The 21,489-nt window shown below is 41.8% G+C and overlaps 1 long non-coding RNA gene across 4 annotated transcripts; it reads left to right on the forward strand.

The window, feature by feature from the left end:
• The first annotated feature begins 2,172 nt into the window (after nt 1-2,172).
• Nucleotides 2,173-14,905, forward strand: Gm29835. 4 transcript variants are annotated; one of them, XR_381359.2, is made up of 6 exons: nt 2,173-2,331; nt 2,778-4,180; nt 9,452-9,457; nt 9,994-10,155; nt 10,397-10,854; nt 13,482-14,905. It is a non-coding gene; the product is annotated as a predicted gene, 29835 (long non-coding RNA). The 4 variants fall into 4 exon arrangements; XR_872590.1 differs by lacking the exon at nt 13,482-14,905 and having other exon boundaries at nt 10,397-10,522; nt 10,777-11,907; XR_872589.1 differs by lacking the exon at nt 13,482-14,905 and having other exon boundaries at nt 2,778-2,957; nt 3,075-4,180; nt 10,397-11,907.
• Nucleotides 14,906-21,489: the final 6,584 nt, after the last annotated feature.

The following is a 21,489-nucleotide window of genomic DNA, read 5'->3' on the forward strand; positions in this document are numbered from 1 at the left end:
AAAACAGAGTTAGAGGAATCATACTTCCCACCTCCAGGTTTGCTGTAAAGGTCCAGGAATCCAGACTCTGTGTTAGAGGCCTAAGGACACACACACAGAGAACTCAGAGCCTATGCATAGCTTATGTGGCTCTGACTGACTGATTTTTGACAAAGGGACCAGGTGTATTTATGGGCAAGGAAAAGAATTCTGTTGTTGTTGATTGTTTTGTTTTGTTGTAAATAGTGCTGAAATTGAAATCCTACTTGCAGAGAATAAAGTTAGACTTTCCATCACATATATAAAATTGACTCAGAATGATCCAGACTATCAATATAGAGCAAAGGCATAGAACGTGTAGGGAAAAATGTCGGCATCAGCCTCCCTAACCTTGAGCTTGTCAGAAGATCTTAGCTGTAATGTAAAGTCGAACAAAAAGAACTGGCAGACTTCATGGAGATGATGAATCTTTGTATGGAGGTTAACATTACTAAGAGTGTTAAGATTCATAAAAGTTAGCATGACATTTTGAATATATTTTATTATGTGAGGAAAAGTCTGAAAAGACAATGTAGTATACAATTTCGACATATTGGGTAGAATTTGGAAAACAAAGCCATACCTTCTAAAGCAAGGCTCTTAATGAAAGCATGGACATTAGCTTACACCAAACAACAATAATATGGTGGATAAGTTCAAGTTTGACCAGCATAGTTCACCTCTGCAGGGTGCTAATAGCACCAGGAGATCTATTCAGTTTCTTTTCCCAATCCTGTGATAGAATCCTGACAGAACAGCTGAAGGGAGAAAGAGCTTGTTTGGCTTTAGTTCTTGGGGAACTAAAAGCCATTGTTATAGGGAAGGCACAGCAGCAGGTGGAAGGCAATGGAGACAGGGACAGAAAGTGGGCAAGTCACATTCCATAGCACTCAGGAAATAGAAACAGGAAGTAAGGCCAGGATACAAAGTGTCAGGGCCCTTTCCCAGTGATCCACTTCCTTCAGAGAGGTCCGACCTCTATAACCTTTCCAGATATGACCGCCATCTGGGGACCAAGTGTTTACTCATGAGATTTACTCATGACACTGTGGGGAGACAAATCATGTTCTACTGATCTTTTTTATTTTCTATAAAGCTAAAACTTACTCTAAGAAGTAATGTCTGGCACCCGAAACCAAACCAAACCAAACCAAACCAAACCAAACCAAACCAAACCAAACCAAACCAAACCAAAATACAGTGACAGAGTTGAGGAAATGGAAACCTGATCATAATACACTCGCCCCCATTTTTTTGAGATGTTTTCACAGTGACCCTTTGAACTCTGTCACTGTCTTCATTTTTTAAGAACATGTAACAATTTATAGCTAAATCATTCCTTAAATGTTTGGTAGTGTCCACAACGTGTGAGCTCATGGTAATCTTCACTGTGCCTTTTTACCCCTCAAAGTACCACACCACAAATAATTACTATGAATATCAAAATGAAACAAAACCAATTAAATGCGGAGCCAATCAAACCAGAGTGGTTTTCATCCAAACTCAATCCACATGTCGGTGTCTTGGACCTAATCCCACTATTGACTGTGAGTTGCATATGCCTTTCATAAAACTGATTTTGATCAAATACTTTGTTTTGTTTAGTTTAACATGGTGCCTTGATCTGTGTCCCTATCCACTCATTCCACCAAAATGATCCAAACCTCTGCTTCTTATTACACTACGTCACTGTAGCTCAGAAAGTCATTTTGTCAATAAGGGATTGTTACTGCAGTAAAGATTTATGGATTTTTCCAGTGCAAGTTAGAGTGATGTAAAACGCGAGTGACTTGAGTTACTTTCATATGTGGGCATTGATTTGCAGAGTTGAAGATCACATTATGGGATTATTGTTCCCTTTTGTGAAGGGGTTGCTAACAGTTGTTTAAACATTTTGCGGTATCAAAAATGTTCTGTATTTCAACTAAACCTACCTCCCTAAAACCTCCCCCTTCTGTGGCCTGTTTTGAGTTATAGAATTACAAATATTCAAGTATCTTTTCAGGACACTGTTCATATTTCTTTTAAGATTCAGTCCTACAAAAATGGAAGGGCACGTACAATCTTTGTTTTATGATTCCCCACGGCTCTTTAAAGAAAGTCCAATGCTTTTCCAAAGCAGTTTGCTGGATGTTCATTTAGTCCTGTGAACCGCTCAAACCACTAGAAGCAGGATGGACTTAGAAACTCGTGATGTTCCCAAGAAACAGACAATACATGCAATCAGTCAGAAAATAAGTGCAGAGTGAAGTATGAGCAAATAACAGACTGCATGGAGAAGGAGGAACATTCGCAAAGAAAGAGAGCTTGAAGGTGAGGTGTTATTATCTCTTAGAAGGTAATTTTTTTTGTAGTTTGATGATAATGATGATGATGATGAGGAGGAGGATTTTGTGTGTGTGTGTGTGTGTGTGTGTGTGTGTGCCCATGCATGCTTTTAGGATGTGTGTGCACCACAGTGCACATATGAAGGTCAGAAGACAACTTTATGGAGTTGGTTCTCTCCTTCCACATTTACATGGGGTCAGTGGGTCGAACTCAGATTGTTGAGCTTACAGCAGGTGCTGCTATCTGCATAACCATCCTGCCAGCACCACAGGCAACATCTGGGAAAAAGCTGTGATGATGAAGAGGTAATGAGATGATGAAGAAATGTTCATGAATGGTAGAATAAGGCACAGGTGTCCAAGGATATAGATGGGCGGGAGCTTGTTTCTTACTTGTACTGACAGTGACAACAAATAACCATTTCTCTGCAGTTCCCCAAGACAGAGTCCTCCAGAAGATGGCAATGAGAGATGGTATCTGAATATGCAGGAGGCCACATCACAAATGAGAAACTCCAAGTTCAGAAAACCTCCATCTCTGACAGTCAGAAAGCATGCATGACCTTGCTTTCCCAGCCTTCCCATTTGACTGTTCCCTGTACACATGATGCTGTAAGATATTCTCCAAAGGCCTTGTTCACAAGACAAGTAGACACCATTCTCTAGGGAGGCTTGTCCTGCCACGGTCCCACCCCTTACTTCTACAACTAAACCCTGTGTTTTTATTAGGGGGACAAATGTCACCCAGCTGTACACCTGAGGCTCCTGGAAAGAAGGTATGTTAGGTAGTCTAAGTAAGACTTTTTTAAGTTTCCAAGTGTAGATTCTATAATGATATTTGTTGGAACAACTGAATGATGGAAATCTATATGGTGTCTTATTTGCCCATACCAGAAAAGTAAGTACAGTGTGTGTTTTCCTTCCAGTTGATGAGTAGTATTCCAAGGAATGGGATGGGGAAACATTCATAGGTGTTTGTTTGTTTGTTTGTTTGTTTGTTTGTTTGTTTTTTACAGAAGTTCTGCCAAGCAAAAACCAGGCTAGGCTAACTCTTCATTGTTTAGAATTCTTTTGTCAGTCAACGTTAGGGTCATCCAAAAGAGGAAGGGCTAAATCACCACCCTGTCTTGAGGGGAGGCTAAGCATACTTGAGGAAAATACAGAGAATTGGTGTCTCCTTGCCTCCATTATTTGGAGGTTGTGAGGTATCCCTACATCAGATTCCTATTCTTGTCCCTAAAATTTGTTATAAATGTCAACAGAAAACAACACTAGTCTGGTCAGTTGTTCTTGTTGTTATTGTGGTGAGATGTGTGTGTGTCTTGGCTTTTTTGTTTGTTTGTTTGTTTTTCAACGTTTCCACTTTTCAGTAATGCAGAAGAAAGTTCAATTAAAGTATTACCTTGACCAGATTGGTTTGTGGTTGAGTCTGTGATAAATTGTCTTGACTGATTATTAATGTGGGAGGACCCAGAACACTGTGGCTGGCACCATAGCTGGCTAGATGGGCCTGGGATATCTACATGAAAGCTGGCTAAGCAAACTAGAGAGCAAGGTTACATGTCCCTCCATGGTTTTTACTTTATTTTCTGTTTGAAATCCTGCCCTGACTTCCTTCAGTGATGAACTCTGACATGGAAGTGTAAGCTAAATTCTTTCTTTGCTTGAGTTGGTTTAGGAGGGGGCATTCATCCCAGCAACAGAAGGAACCCAGAACATGCACCTTAACGCCCACACTCTGAGCACTGAGTAAGCTCCAGGAGGCATAGTTGCTACTTCCCACTGAAACAGCTGGGGCCAGGCCAACTGCGTTCTTCAGTAGATGGACTCCACAGGTAAAGCAAAGCCTTCTGGGCTTTCCTCTGTACTCTGTACTCTTTCAAAGGGTTCTACCCCTGTTGGTGTTTCATGTCATAACCAAAACTGTCAGGAATGCAGGATGTGTAATTTGTCTTCTTGTAAACTAACAGTTTTAGTCAACCACCATTTAACCGATGCTATAAAAACAATTGAATAAGCATATAAATGTGTGTGTGTGTGTGTGTGTGTGTGTGTGTGTGTGTGTGTGTGTATAAGCAAGATGGTTCAGGGTCACAAATGAAGGCTGTACCAGAATGTCAGCATATCAGATCAGTTGCTGGAGAAGTATCCCTCAAGTAGCAATGAAGAGAGAGCTGGTTGGCCCCTGACAATACCATGTCTACTTTTATAGAGTGACTACTTACTGAGGCCATCTGAATGTTTTACAGTGGGCAGTAAGCATGCCTTTTGTTCCAGAGTGAGAGAGATGTTGTCCCAGTTGCCCAAGGTTGTTTACTGTACAGATGTCTTTGAATAAATGGTCCGATGCTCCACAGTTCCCACCTCTCTCTTAAATCATGAAGAAATGCAGAAGAGTGATGGAAAGTTGTCCCCCACCAAACCTCATGGTAGAAGACACGGCAATAAAATGTGTCTGGAGATCCAAGGTGGACACACTTGGAAGAGTTCAAATGAGAGAAAGGAGCTAACTAGTGTGGAGATAGAAGGGAAGCAGAAAACGAGGCAGAGTCCTCTTGTAAACCCTTGCAGAAAATCACAAAGGAAACTGAAATTCAATTTCCTGATTTTTACTTTATGAGGTGTAAGTACCAAAAAAAAAATTACCTGATCATGCAAAATGCTATTAATCTAAACACAGGTGTAATTCGTGTTTCACTGTCACCGCTCAAATCAAATTTAGGGTATCCTACTCTTTCTGTGACAGAAAGGGCAATGATTTTCACTATTGTAGGCAAAGTAATTGCAATCAAAATGGAGATTCCAGGACTTGGCTTCAATAACATGTTGATGATATCACCTGCTCTTCATTTCAGATTAATCAGGGAGACAGGACTGCACTACCACCAGGAAGGGAGCTGTGAGAGTAGATGTTTATCTTGGTGCGGAGGTTAGACTTCCACAGTGAAGCTGACTGTTGGCCTCCACAGCACCAAGGAGAAACCTCTACCTTGGTGTCGAGGGTGGACCTTTATCACAGATCTGAGGATAGACCTCTAACACAGCATTGAGGATAGACCTTTACCAAAGTGCTGAAGATATACCCCCACCTCAGAACTGAGGGTAGACCTCCCACCCACAAGGTAGAGATAGGCCTCTACCACAGTGCTGAAGCTAGACCTCAACCTCAGAGCTGACCTCTACAGCAGAGTCATGGGATATGTTGGCTGTATTGAAGCAATTATAAGGCATCTGTTCCCCTTACTTAACTAGAGACACAATTTAAGTTAAGGAGCTGTCATATTCCTTAGCACTTTAAAAACTAATATTTGTCACAGGAAACTTTGGAGGGGAAGAATTCTGATGCTTATAACCCTGCCTGAATTACAGTGTGACTGAACCGATCGCTTCTGTGTGAGTTCAGCCTTATACCCGCATTCCCATCTTTACTTAAAATAAGGACTGCACTTCCATATATGAGATGCAAGGCACAGAATGTTGTCTGAGTGTTTCCAGAGAGGAAAACTGGTCTCATCTCCCTGTGGCAGTGTGCCTGTGAGGCCTGTGCAGTCCCAGCCCTGCCGAAGATTCAGAAGGGCAACCAACCTTTAGAGCAGAAGTGAGAACTATTTTTATACTGCAAAAGTCTTGGTTTTATGTTTATTTGTAAAATTCTGGCAGCTATTTTGAGATGTTTCTGAGTTGCAATAAGAAACATTATGTCCATGAATTTGAAAAAAGAGGGAAAAATTAAAAATAAGAACGATTTTAGCGTATGGATTTTTTTGAAAAAATTCAAATTCATTATCAAACAGATTTTGATATTCTTGTGTGGGTTGTGTGGGGGATGTGTCTCTCCTTGCTGGCTGTTTCTGGAAGATGCTTAAGGGGGAAAATAACAATCTTTTTAAAAGATTCTGTGTTCTAGTTTTACAAAGTACATTTTTAAACTTGTTTTTAAAAAAAAGTTTGTCTGCAAAGATGATGGCTTCACACTGACTGAAAAGGAGAGAGCTAGAGGCCAGTGGAATTCTGGGGTGAGATACACATGAAGACCAAGAACAAATAATTCCCAGGGGCTTTGGAGACAAGTAATGAGAATGGATGACCTAATTTCTTCAGTACAGACAATGTTGCCCTCCAGTGCTGTAGTATAGGTCTAGCCTTAGCATTGTAGCAGTGGTCTATCCTTAGCACTGTAGTAGAGGCCAACCTTCAGTTCCATGGTGGAGGCCTAGCCTCATAGGCTCTTTCTTGGTGATGCAGGAGTCCTGCCTCCCTGACTGGTTTGAAATAACAAGCAGGTGATATCATCAGTCTATTATTGATCTTTCTGGCTCTAAATTTAGACGGGCCACTTGTGTGGCTTTGACTCCTCACTTAGACTTTCAAGGTCTGGATGAGACTTTAGGTTGGGTTAGTAGATGTGTATTTAAAAATCAGGGGCTAGGGATATTGTTTACCCAGTGAAGGCATTGTCAGGTAGTCATGGAGACCTGTGTTCTACCTTCAATACATGCAGGAAAGCCTGGTGTGGTGGCATGCATCTGTAGTCCCAGCACCAGGGATATAGAGACAAGTGAGTCATGGGGGTTTACCTGGCAGTCAGCCTATTTGTTAAACCTCAGTCCTCTATTAGGCAGCCATGTCTCAAAACACAATTTGTACAGTTCCGAGGAATGATATACCTGAGTAATACGTCTGAATTCCATAAGCACACCTATAGAAACATAGACACAGACACACAGATACACACACACACACACACACACACACACACACACCCCTACACTAAGGACCATGTATATGCAGAAATAAATATTGTTAAGGGTCATATTACATTCAGTGGACATAATAATATTAGCTACTAATAACAACTACTATTTCACCTGAATGCATCCCAGGTACCAAGCTTTTTTAAAATCAACCCTATGTGTGAATGTTGTGGATAATCACAGCAGCCATGTTTTTTCTGTGAAAAAAAAAATGAAACAAACAAAAAAAATATTACTTCCAAGTGAAATGTGTTGAGTGCAAAATTAGTTCTGTCTGGATTCTAAATCCACTCTTGTTTTGTTATTACACATTCTCGTGGTCTTTGATTCATCCCTATCACGAGTTCTTAAAAAAAGAAAGAAGAAGAAGAAGAAGAAGAAGAAGAAGAAGAAGAAGAAGAGAAAGAAAGAAAGAAAGAAAGAAAGAAAGAAAGAAAGAAAGAAAGAAAGAAAGAAAAGAAAAGAAAGAAAGGAAAGAGGGAAGAAAGAAAGAAAGAAAGAAAGAAAGAAAGAAAGAAAGAAAGAAAGAAAGAAAGAAAGAAAGAAAGGAAGGAAGGAAGGAAGGAAGGAAGGAAGGAAGGAAGGAAGGAAGGAAGGAAGGAAGGAAGGAAGAGAGAAAGAGAGAGAGAGAGAAGTCAAAGTGAAGTCCAGGCTGGTAGTTCCTCCAGAGTCTGAGGTGCCCATCAACACACTGAGAAGCATATCCAGTGTTATCAGTATGAGACCTGGTGAGGAATGAGGAGGAATGTGATGTTTTCTATGGAATTTATTGCTGAGGCACAGCCCACTTTGCATTTGTTGACTGGTAATTTGCTATGAAAACACCATGTGGCATGCCGCTGTTACCAAGGTGGCAAATCCTTTAACTTTTCTGTGATCAACTTGTTCCCAGCATTCTCAAGACATAATTTGGTACCTATTTACGTGTTTGATGCTTGTACACTTTGAGTCCTGGTGAATTTCAAATGATCAGAGATAATGCTGTTCATTGATTTCTTATCTGTTCAGCATTTTCCATTATCAATTTTAAGTACTGGAAAGAATGCAATCCAACTCAACAGTATACCTAATGCCCACAATTTTGCAATTCCAGAGAACATGAGGGGCATGTAAATGTGATGGTGAGTAACTCTTGTTAACTTGACAACATCTGAGATCACCTAGGAGACAAGTCTCAGGGCATACCTGTGAATAATTTCATAGATTAGGCTAACTGAAGGTGGAAGACACACCTGAAATACTGATGGCACTGTTCCATTGGCTGGGGGCCCTAAATGAATAAAGAGGAGACGGCAATCATTATTCATCTCTTTGCCTCCTGACTATAGGGGAAATGGGACCAGCTGCCTTCTGCTCCTGCTGCCAGGCCTTTACCACTATGAAGAGCTGTTTGCCTTAGAACTGTTAACTAGAATTACTCCTTCCTTCATTGACTGGCTTTTGCTAGGTATTTTGTCACAAAATGAGAAGAATAAACAGAGGTTTTCTGTGCAATCTAAGTTTGGAAGGGCTGCGTACAGAGAAACGTGTTTAAGAAAAGGCACTACAGCTTGCAAAACCCTCAGTTCCTTTCTCAGGGGACTCTTGCTGTACTACCATGGCCAGCTGATTGCCCAGCTCTGTTAGCTGAAGAAGGCATGGGAACAACAAACTCTTTCAGGGTTGCAGAATCCTTGGGTCAAGTTTACAGTGTGCTATGCTTTGAATCTAAAATGATCCTGAAGGCTCCTGGGTTAAAGGTTGAGCTGTATCTAATGAACCCCAGGACACTTTTCCACTGCCATAAACTTTTGCACAGGCCCAAAGAAATGAGGTAGCCCATCATGGTTAACACTTCTAAAGCTTATCTCCTTTAACGAGTTTTTCTCTCTCATTTTATCACAGCAATAAGCACCAGACTACTGCACAGACCCTTGGCCATCTGATGCTTTAATTTCTGTTTCAAAAAAGCCTAAGTACCCAGGCTTGCAGAACCCCTGACCTGTAGATCTATCAGCTAGCCAATGTGTGTCACTTTAAACCACAATTTGGTACTCAAAAGAGAAAATAAATATTATCTCCCCTACCCTTGAAGTCTAAAGAGACCTGGCATTAGCCCTGATTGAGTGAGTATACAGGCTACTGAATGGTTTTGGATGCTCTCCATGTTATCTGGTTTTTGAGTCTTATTTCTCAGAAGTCTGATAAGGTCAGCATTACCATCCACATATCACACAGTGGGGGAACCGAGACTCTTCCATTTCCCTGGATACCAGGATCTCACTTAAGGAACTCAGGTGTGGGCTGGAGTTTAAACCTTTTGCTGAGATCTTCATCTCCATCTCGTCATTCTCCTACTTCTTCTCTACACAGCCTAAGGTGAGCACTAACAGTATGATGATTACACATAAAAAATATAAAGGAACACGCACTCATATTTCTAATGATAATGTGGTTAAAATGAGTATTAGTTGTAAAAAACAAGATTGCATGCTGTGGGCAGTTGTTCTTTTATTTCTACCGTTATATAAACACATAAATCACGTTTCTATATGCATCACACATATTATTTATTAACATGAGTGCACACACAGTTTTAGAGAAGCATTGTTAGTTCTCAAGATAGTAATTACTGTATACCCCAGACTGCTCTGGCATCCAGATCATCCTGCCTCAGCCTGCCTGTGCTGGGGTTATAGGTCCATACTACAGAGTGCCTGGATGTCTTTTATACTTAATTGCTCTCCTTCTCAGCAGGAGCGTATAGAAATTGTGTTATCCATCAGGATAGTTGCACAGATGAGAGAAACAGAGGCTCTGGAGTTCAAGCTACACAAGGCTTGCTAATGGAATTCTTGACTCTTAAATGGATCCATCAAAGCTTTGCTCACCAGATTCTACATTCTCTGAAATAGGAAATACGGGCTTGCTTCTCTTGGAGTTGGCGCCTAGTAGGAAAAGAGCTGCTGCTGTGAGTTTTCTCTTGACCACACCTCAAACTGCCAGGGTGACGGCATGATCAAAGACTGAAGAGGAACAGCAAGAGGAGGCAGGAGTGAGTCTGAAACACTGCTGCAGTGAGTGTCCATTTATAGCTAGAAATATCCCGTCTCACTCAGGGGTAGCACTGTGTGAGGGAGGGGAGCCCAGGCAGGGGTGCTAGCTGGCTGTGCAGAAGTTAGCATCCTTGATTAAATTACCATCAGGTCACTTTGCAGAACTTCAATAAAGTATTTTGCATTGCAGTATTAGCAGCATTATCATGGAAAGCTCACTAAGAGAGCTGAAAGTTGTAAAAAAAATGTATTATGTTTACAGAAGGACTACGAGAAGTCTTGCACTGTTCAGGAGTGGTCCTGCAGGAATGTGCCTTCTTACTTATGGGACTTTGTATATCCAGCAAAGACTTGGTTTGTAGACCTGAAACTCAGTTCTTTTGAAAAGGTGAGGAATAGTGGCCACAGAGCACACAGGCATTCTGAGGGAGGAAAGGGCTAATGTACGAGTGGAGGCCACAAAAGGCCTGTTCGAAGCTGCAGAGGAAGCAGTGCGTACTCTTGCTAAGGAGATAGTAGAGAGAGGCTTCCATGGGGCAGTGGGGAGTGGAGCTAGGGAGCCACTATTCCCAGAGAATCAAAGCTGATTGCTCCTCTAAATATTTATTGACATCTAAATATTCTGATCTCATTATTCTTCAGGATTCTTAGTATCTGTGGTCAGCTGATAATGTACATTCCCAAAGATGCTCATGCAGGACTCCCCAGCACCTCTTGAAGGTAAGCATTCACACTGAATAGGCCCTTGCAGTTATGATCACTGGATTTATTTTAGGAAGATTAGCCTGACCTCTCTGGGGGAGTCTCAATGAGATCACACTAACTTCTAAAGCCACGACAGGAAGATCAGAGAGGCCAGCTTGTGCCTAGAATCAGCAACTGGGGTGACAAGACCAGAAACCAAGGAATGCTGCAGCTGGCAGAAATGGGAAGAAACAGAAACCGTTTTCTCTGGAGCTTCCAGAAGAATACTTCTGCCAAGACCCAGCTGGAGCCTACATTCATTATTTTCCTCATTGCTGCTACAAAACACCTGACAAACTCGACATAAGGAAGAGTTTATGTTGGCTCGTGGTTTGGGGATCCAATTCCTGATGGCTGGAAACGCACAGTGAGGCAGCTGGTCACATTGCATCTGCAGCTGGGAATGGGAGCGCGAGATGCTGGTGCTCAGCTAACTCATTCTCTATTGCATTCAGCCCAGCACCTCAGTTTATGCATGGTGCCATTCACAGTTAGGCCATATCTTCCCTACTCAGTTAACCCAATCTAGAAACTCCTTCCCAGAGTTGCCCAGAGATTTGTCTCCAAGGGGATTCCACATCTACCAAGTTGACTGTTACTGTTGACTATAACTGAAGCCCCTAAGTTTACTTTATCTTTAATTACATAATTCAGTAACTATTTAATTAACTAATTTTTAATTAATTTCAGGCCTCCAATATGTCAAAAGTTTATGGATAAATTCATGTTGTATAAGACTGGTAAATCTGTGGTAATAGAAACCAGAAGGAACAGGATATAATACCCCTCCCCCACTTTATTCTATAAAGACCCAAGCTAACTTTGTTTTGTTTTCTCAGTTGGCTTGAAATCAAAAGAAAATATTAAGTGAGAGGTTGAGGAGAGATAGCAGAAGGTTGAGGGTAGGAGGAAAGAATCGGAAAGAAAAAGAAGAAAAAAGGTGAAAATTAAAGAGAAAAAAATAAAGCTCTGGTCAGGAACAAAAACCAGATAATTCCAAAAGTTTTTTTAATCTTTTAAAAGATATTATTGTGGTGTGTGTGTGTGTGTGTGTGTGTGTGTGTGTGTGTGTGTGTGTTTGTCTTAGTGCAGTTTCCAAAATAAGCCAGAAGAGGGCATCAGATCCCTGGGAGGTAAACTTATAGATGCTTATGAACTGTCCAACATAGGATCTGGGAATCACATTCATATCCCCTGCATGTTCTCAACTGCTGAGACATCTCCCCAGCCTCAATCCTTGAAAGTTTTGACCAGAGCATGCATCGGTGTGGTTTTCCTTTAAAGAGAGAGTTTTTGTTTGTTGTTGCTATCATGATTGATAGGGATGAGAAAATGAGTTCCAAATGGTACTGATGTGGACCTTGTGTCTGTCCCTAGTTAATGGCACTGGCATTGCTTTTGAGTAACATCTTCTCAGATATCTCACCAGCCCAGGACTCCCAGTGACCCTCAGAGCTTCTTCCAGACACTGTAGGTGCTGGGAGAGGGCAGAAACCTTGCCTACCTGCTCCCTGTCCCAACCCTGTTACTGCAACTGCCCACACATTATTGAAATGGTCTCAGATCTCATGTCTACCATGATTGCTACATGGACCTGCAGATAACTTCCTTAGTGCTGTTGCTAACAGCCATATGACATCCCTCCTTCCTTGGCTGTCCTTTGTAATGACATTGTGCACCTATTGCATATATAATGATATTTCCCATGAATATGTGCATCCTGGCTACTTCCTCCTCCTGAGCCTCTATATCTCAGCCACTTCTTAGCCAATAGCTTAGCCAGGGGCAGTACCCTTGATCTTGAATAGGTTCTCATATCTGCCTTTTTCATTCCCTTCTCGAGTGACAACACAAACACTCGTCCTGTCCCATAACTGTGACAGCAGCAGCGTTCCTAGAGACCCATTCTGTCCCATTTCTTCTCTACTTTCTGATCATACTCTCGTTACAGAAGTCAGAGACATGGTGGGTCATGACTGGGTTGTAATTGTGTCATGACTGTAGGTGGGCCTTACATTTTCAGTCACTCACTGTTTTAGAGGAGAATGGGCCAGAGATGGCTGATACCATATAGATTCTAATCTTCCAAGAACATAGTCCTCTGTTCACCCACATCTGCATTGGTTCCTGTGATTAACCCAAGGTGGTAACAATGACACATACTCCTTTCCTAACTTGCTCATCTGTCTTGGTTTCATAATGGTGCAACTCCAATGAGTACTTAGTGATGCTGGGGTGCATGGTGTCATGACAAAAACAGTAGAGGTAGCACTTCATGCTATTACACCAAGTAAAAACTCTAAGTCATCATGAGAGTTGTCAGTCTTCTGAAGTGCATCTAGCATGGTTGCTGGATTTAGCAAATAAAAATAAAAATCACTCAAGTAAATTTGGATTTCAGACATATAATGACACTTATTTTAGTAAAAGCATGTCTCATAATACTTTGAACATACTTATAATAAAATAATTATTCTTCATTTATCTGAAATTCAAATCTAACCAGGCATCTACACCTTGAACACCAACTTTATAGGTAGCCCCATGACATGTGGATGGAATGATAGTGACAGACATCAATAAAACACATTTGCCTTCTTTAGGAAAAACACCATATATCAGGGAAGGAGACATGGTCCATGGACATAATAAAAGGTTTGAAAGCAAGAACATTTGAGTTCTGGTCATTGGGAACTTACTTCAGCCTGGTACTAGGGCACATATGCGGCATTTGGATTTCAGACATATAATGTCTCAGAACACCCAGAAAAACACTCTGACTACTACTGTAGCTTGGACTTTTTTATCCCTTCAAATGCAAAATGTTCCACAATTCAAAACTTCTTGAGTGCTAACACAACACCACGAATAGAATACTTCACACCATGAAATTGTTCTATGGGCAATTTTTTTTAAAGTTGTGGATAAAATTACCTTCAAGATATATGTATAAGATCTGTATGAAGCATAAATGAATACTGTATTCACAATGGGTTTCCCCTGAAGACATGCAAACATTTCAAACTCATAAATAGTTCCATGTCTGAAATGCTTCTGGTCCCAAGCAATTTGAATGAGGAGTTTTCAACCTATACAAGCAAGGACACCAGGAGTATGATTGAGCTTCTAGACCACATGACTAGCTCATGGGTCTCTCATGACTAAAGCACTGCTTGCTGTAGTTCTACCAAAACTGTACAAGAGGAGATGGTGCACAAAGCTAACTGGGCTTACAGTATTTCACAGAGATGGAGAGGAAGTCAGTCAGCATCCTGACTATCGGATCTAGAATGATAAATAACAATTTGCACATGGATCAAGGAGGCTGTCTAGGTTTGTGGAGAAGAGAAATGGGAAACAGTGCAAGCAAAAGCCTGAGGACTAAAAGACATGTAAGTTTGGAGACCAGGGAAGAGATGTGTGGAGAAGAGCTTATGCAGAGAGAACTGGGAGATGAATCTCACAAGAGTGGAGGGAAAGGCAAAGATGTAGAACTCAGACTCTGGGTGCTGAGAAATGGGAGTAAATATAGCCAAATCCTCACTTAATGGATTGCTCCAGCTGTCAGCAAGGAGCAGTGGTAACCATATGGCCAGAGTCAGAGAGGATAGGGGAAATCATTGGCTGTGAATGCAGAGAGAATTTCAACAGAGAGAAGGCACAGGAAGCCCTTTGCTCAGTCCAGTGTGTCCCCTGCCTTCTCTATCACCAAGCCCTCTTTGGTGGTAGAACCACATAGCCCACCAGCTTAGAGACTCCCGATCACTTCCAGTCATGCTCTGAAGAAAAGCAAGCCCAGTGTACACACAGCCCTTTCTGTGCTGGAGCTTCTGAGAGCTTGACTCGGACAGCTTTTCAAATCTCTATGAAAATTCCTCCCTGACCTTTTCCATCTTGAAGAAACTCTATGGAAGAAGGAAGCTAAAATGAGGGCACCAAAGACAAAATCCTAACTCTGGAGAAAGCGGACTCTCTCTCTCTCTCTCTCTCTCTCAGCCCTCTTGTTTGCTATGACTAAAAGCAAAAATATGACAACTCATATTGTCACTGTAATAAATTACAATTTGGTGAAATAAAAACACAATGGATGGAATCCAAAGGAATATGGCTTGAATTAAAATATTGACAAAGCAGTCTCTGTCTGCCTGACTCCTCAGTGCCATAGACCATGGGCCAACCAAGCACAGCTTCTATATCCTCGGTCCCCACCCCTACACATGCACACCAAGGCCAGGATGCAGCAGCAGCACCGACCTGGCAAATCGAGGTCTTTCCTTGGCTTTGTTCCTAACTTCTTCCCCAAACTGGAGAAAAATCTGCTTTGCAAGCCAGCTGAGTGCTTTTTAATAACTACTATACAGAGTTAAAAATACTCAACCGTTGCCTACTCTCCACTTCTCAGAACAGTCCTGGCATTAAAATATTGCTTTTTGCACAGTGTTTTTCTTTCTGGATATCTTTCAGTCACGAGATTTAAAATAATTTCTTTTTAATAGTATGCCTGCCTTGTATCTGAGAGTGGGGATGAGCTTGGCAGCAGGACTGGAAATGAAGCAGGTTGGTGGGCATCTGCGATGTACTCCAGCTCAGCTCTGGAGGCTGTCACTCATGGCAGCCTTACAGAACCTAGGTCTGGACCTGCAGTGTTCAGGAGGCCTTCAGAACAGCACACCTAAATTTTGTTCTTCATCACAAGTGAAGCTTTGTAGGTAGCTAAAAGGGCTAATGTTATGTATGTTGAAAAAGCTCAAAGGCAGATTGAAAATTTGCTGAGATAGTTTAAAAGATTAGACTGTCTATGCTCACTGCCTCTAGGTCAAGGACAGCAGAGAGCCTTGAATCCCCCAGACTGGAGTCCATGCAATGATTAGTTAAGGGTACCTTCCCTCTGCCCTGCTACTTTAAGCACAGGGACACTTCTGTTCAAAGCCTGCTCCCTGATTGACATGACAAAGAACAGAAATAAAATGGAAACTTTCTGCCCACTGTGAGCACTGTTGAACTCCTGGCCATTCAAACCACATATAACAGTAGCATTTTTGAGTGAAACTCTTCAAACTGCCTCTCAGGGACCATGGTGCTCAACACTGTACTTATGGAAGGTTGACTGTAAGGAAGCAGCCTTGGCCCCGGGTAAGGAAATTGTCTAAATCAGCATTTAAAAAAGTACCCAAATTGTTTAGCATTACTCAATAATATATCAGTGTAAGTTATGGCAAAGCACCAATTAGAATTCATGTTTGGTATACTTAAAGTAACATTTTATACATTTATAATCATTTGACCCTGGTAATCCATATGTCCTCTGAGCATTTGTTATTGATTCAACTATTTCCCAAAATTCTCAGCTAAAAGCCTAGAGGAGAGGAAGCAGAGGGTCGAGTGAGGAGGGTGTTCTGTTCATATACCGCATGCATTGCACTCCACTGGTGGTTGTGAGCTGTCTCCTAGGAGAACCAGGAACCAAATTTGGTCCTCTGGAAGAGCAGAGAGTGCTGTTCATCACTGAGCCGTTTCTCCAGCTCTTGCATCTCCACACTTGATGCTTGTCTTAGAATTATTTCCTTTTTCTATGTTGTTTTTTTTTCATTATTATTCAAGCCTAGGAGATCATTTCTAATCTGCAGATTCATAAAGATCCTCAGATAGTTTTGGCCATTTCTTCTCCCACACTACTTTCAATGCACAGTCAGTCTAGAAAACAAGTCTCCCAGGTAAAGACTATCTGTACAACCAAAACACATGCTCTTTAGAAGGACATGGGAGACAGAAAGACGGCTGGAGCTCAGCAAATCTTTCTGTCTATCTAGCTCCTGTTGCAGATTCGTAAAAGATTTCCTCAGCATGTTTCCTCTAGAGACCTTACCGGCCCTGTAAGCACTACTGCATGTGTGTCCAGGTTTATTATTGTGTTTACAAAGGGGAGAGGCACAGCCACACTATATAACAGCCTCCCCACTCCTCAGAGTGGGAAGTCCCTCACAGATGTCACTGAGTCAGAGGAAGGAGCAAATCTGTAGCACACGGCTACTGTTTGACCCTCTCTCCTGCGGACCTTCATAGAATTCCAGTGATCGTCTTGCTTTCTCTAGGAAACACTGATTGTCAGGACTGGGATGCCAAAGGATTTCTTTTCTAATTTTACTTTTCCATCATTTGTATGAATGTGTCTGGGTGGGAGGTACATGCACAGGAGTGCACAGCTATAGAAGCCAGAAGAGGGGAGTGCAGTCCCCTGGAGCTGGAGTTACAGGCAGTTCTGAACTGCTCACACGGGTGCTGGGAACTAAACACTGGTTTAAACTCTGGAAGAGCAGTATAAACCCTTAATCTCTGAGTCATCTTTCCAGCTCTCCCCGAAGGATATCTATACACAAACTGCATATTAGGTCCCTTGGTTGGACCACGTGAATATTCATTTCCATGCCATCCAATACTGTTATGGGTGGGGGATGGTTTTGAGCTGCTAGGTTTGCTTAGCCGTTTGTCATCCAACAGCACCAAGCCTGTCAACAGGAAGTGGTTCATGACAAATATCCACACTCAGCTTTTCAGAAGTTTGAAGAATGAGTTGACACCTAGTGAGTTGTTCCATCGCCACACACACCAAAGATCACAGCCTCAAAGCAATCATGGCAGAGACTACTACATACAAGAAAATGCCAATCTTACTAAAGTTGAGTCCAAAGTTTACTCTGACAAAGACTCCATTGGTTACTGTAGTTGTAAAATATAAAATAAATCTCACGTACTTAACACTTGCATGTGGTACAAGGTTTTAGGTTTAAAGCCATGTCTGGGTTTGAGAGAATATTCATATTATTCAAGTGCCTTTATTAAGAACTTAGCTGTGATAAAACATAAGCTTTTCAAATATTTAACAAGAATTGAACTCATAATTTAACCTTTGGATTGTACCATAAAATTCTCTAAGCTGGAATATATTAATATTGTATGAGTGACTAAGTAACATCTTGAATATGTTTCCTGGTGGAAGATATATTTAACAAGAATTATAACAGACGATCTGAAGCTTTGCTTTTTGTTGTAGTATAATGTGTTTAATTCCTCAAACATCCAAAAACAAAAAGAAAGGAAGGAAGAAAGAGAGAGGGGGGAGGGAGGGAGGGAGGGAGGGAGGGAGGGAGGGAGGGAAGGAGGGAGGGAGGGAGGGAGGGAGGAAGGAAGGAAGGAAGGAAGGGAAAGGTCATGAGCAGAAGGGTCAAGGTTTATGTTAAGAACATGTGTGTGAGGAAGGTTGGTGGCACACACCTTTAATCCCAGCACTTGGGAGGCAGAATAGTTAGATCTCTGTGAGTTCAAGGCCAGCCTGGTCTACATAGTGAGTTCCAGGACAGCCAGCACTATGTAAAGAGACCCTGCCTAAACAAACAAACAAACAAACAAACCTGCATGTGGTGAACAAGACAGAATCGTGATAATGTGGTTAAATAAGACATTTGTCTTTGTAAGAGTTAGCGAGATGGCTCATGGTTGAGGAGTGCTTGTTCTTCTTCTGGAGGACTAAGTTCAGTTTGTAGCACACCTACTGGGTGGTTCACAACCACAACCACTTGAAACTCCAGAGTTTTGTTAACTATATATTTGTTAATTTTGAGTTTTAATAATTTTCAGGACTGTGCAAAAATACAGGATAGCTTTTAATTGATCAACATAATAGTTTCTTATCAATATCAAAATGTTCTTCTATTTACAGAGGCTTGAGCATGTTAGAATATTCGTATGTTTTCATGAAGAGTTCATATTTTATTACTTGGCTTAATAACCCTAATCTAGTGTCCTTCTTGTCATTCATCTAGTGCAGTTAGCTTGCTTGCACTAAAGGAGTCCCTGACACAGGTGCCTACTCTAAATGCCGGGGATGTTGAACTTGGAAACATTGGTATCTTTCAAAGATCATGATCAATGGACCATTAAGGAACATATAGGAGAATATTACATTAAAATGTAGATGCTGGATAGATGATAGATATATATACATGGATGGATACATAGATAGATAATGGATAGGTACATAGAAAAATTCTATATATATGATAAGTACATAGACAGACTAGACAGGCAGACAGAAAGATAAATAGATAGACCATAAGTTTTTGTTTTATGAAATGTTATCAATTTTAACATTCTGATCAATACCCTACAGCTTAGGGCATTGATCTCTGTAGGTCACTGATAGAAATGTAATTTTAAACATTATTTTTCTCTTTTAAAATAGTTTTCTTCTAATGTTTAAAACCATTACTGATTTTAAATTAGTGAACAACTAAAACTATTTTTGAATTAATATTTCATATTTAATACATATATTTAATTTCATAATTCACAAGGCATAAGTAAGTGAATCTCTGTGAGTTCAAGGCCAGCCTGGTCTACAAGTAAGTTCCAAGCCATTCAGGGCTACGTAGTGAAAATCTATCTCAAAAGAAAGTTCCACTAGCAAGATTTTGCTGAAAAGACCCAGATATAGCTGTCTCTTGTGAGACTATGCCGGGGCCTAGCAAACACAGAAGTGGATGATCACAGTCAGCTATTGGATGGATCACACAGCCCCCAATGGAGGAGCTAGAGAAAGTACCCAAGGAGCTAAAGGGAACTGCAACCCTATAGGTGGAACAACAATATGAACTAACCAGTACCCCAGAGCTCTTGACTCTAGCTGCATATGTATCAAAAGATGGCCTAGTCGGCCATCACTGCAAAGAGAGGCCCATTGGACTTGCAAACTTTATATGCCCCAGTACAGGGGAACCCCAGGGCCAAAAAGGGGGAGTGGGTGGGTAGGGGGCTGGGGGGGTGGGTATGGGGGACTTTTGGGATAGCATTGAAAATGTAAACAAGGAAAATACCTAATAAAAAAAATAAATTAAAAAAAAAAAGAAAGTTCCAGTAGGAAGCATTGGCAGCCACAGCAGTAGAAGCCAGACTCTAGGCCCACTGATTAACCAATTGAGCTACCATCCAGGCCTAGATCCAGTACTTGAGTTGATTTGCCCCAATATCTACTCCATCTATAAGCTGCTGGAATATGTGCAGGGAGAAACCAGTCCTGTATGACTAGAGCTGCCGATTCACCATGACTCTGGGCAACAGCAGGATGTCCATGATGAATCTTGGTGATTGGTCCAGTATTGGTGGTGTGCCAGAAACCAGAAACCTTGAACCAGACCAATGATTCCTTGCAATGAATATTCGAATGTAAGCTGTTAGGGCAAAAACTGACCATGTGACACATTGCAGTTTCTAGTGCCACTACAATGAATGAGTGTGGGATGGAGAGATGGCAAACACAGAGGAACAGAGCAGTATGTGCATGGTGGAGAGAGGCAGAACTGGGGACCGATAGCAGTGACAGGCATAGAGAAGGCTGAGGTTGATGGCGGAACATGTAGTTTCCCAATAGGGTTGCTAGGGTTGTGTGCAGCAACTTGGATCTTGTGTAGACTCAGCCCCTGGGCAAGATGTCCAGCCTCACAATTGTCCTGGCTTTAAGCAATGGCAGGATGGCTAAGATGAACAATGATTCATTTTCTTGACTGAACCTCCTTCAAAGACCTTCATGGTCCCTACTTCCTGTGGAGGTCATGTTATTATCTGTGATCTATGCTGCTTTCCCAGGCTGTGATGAAGCCCAAAGTTCATATGGATATCCTTGGCCTGTGGCACCATCTGAGGCCTCAGTGATGTCCATGGTTCATGTTGCTGCTGAAGGCCACATTGACCCTATTGCAGCCAGGGACTGTGTTCATGTCCAAGGCCCATGCGATTATCAATGGCCATGTTGATGTAAGTGCACTGTGCAGCTATCTGAGACCGTGTTGATGTCTGAAGTTGGTCTTGCCCCAGAAGGCCATGCTTATGTCCACAGTCTTGATGCAGATTAGGGCTATGTTGATGTCTGTGACCTGTGTTACCACCTAAGGCAATGTGAATGTCCATGGTCTATGCCACTGTCTGAGGCTGTGTTGATGTTTATGGGCTATGCTGCCACTGGGAGCTATGTTGGTGTCTATGGCCAGTGTTACTATCCAAGGTCCCTCAGATATTTCTAGTCTGTAGTCCATCTCTTGTCTGTGCTGTTGCCTATGGCCATATTGATGCCCATGAGCTGTGTTGCCACTGGGAGCCATGCTGACATCTCTGGCCCCTGTTACTCTGGGAGCCATGTTAATGTTCTTGGCCTGTGGTACCAACATAGGCTGTTGGTGTCTGTGGGCCACTCATCAGGGGAGGGCCATATAGATGCCCATGGTCTGTACTGCCACTGGAGACCAGGTGGAGGTCCTTGGCACATGTTGATGCTGGAGACCATGTGGAATTTTGAGGTCAGCACTGTCACCAGTAACCATGATGTGTGTTCCTGCTGACTGCAAAGGACAAGGAAGCTGCTTTTGCTATAGTATCAATTACTGCATGTATACAGTACTAACAGCCTAAAATGGAAGCCATCGAAGAGAACTCTTAAGAATTATAGTGGGGATGCTGGCGTGTAGCTCTCCACAGTTGATGGTTTCTGGCAGGGGTACAGGTGGAGAAAGGCTCAGGAGGTTGTCCCCTGGAAGTTTGATCATGTTCTACTGAGTACATGGA

The sequence above is a fragment of the Mus musculus genome, chromosome 12 (genome assembly GCF_000001635.26).
Source record: "Mus musculus strain C57BL/6J chromosome 12, GRCm38.p6 C57BL/6J".
Taxonomy (NCBI): Eukaryota; Metazoa; Chordata; class Mammalia; order Rodentia; family Muridae; genus Mus; species Mus musculus.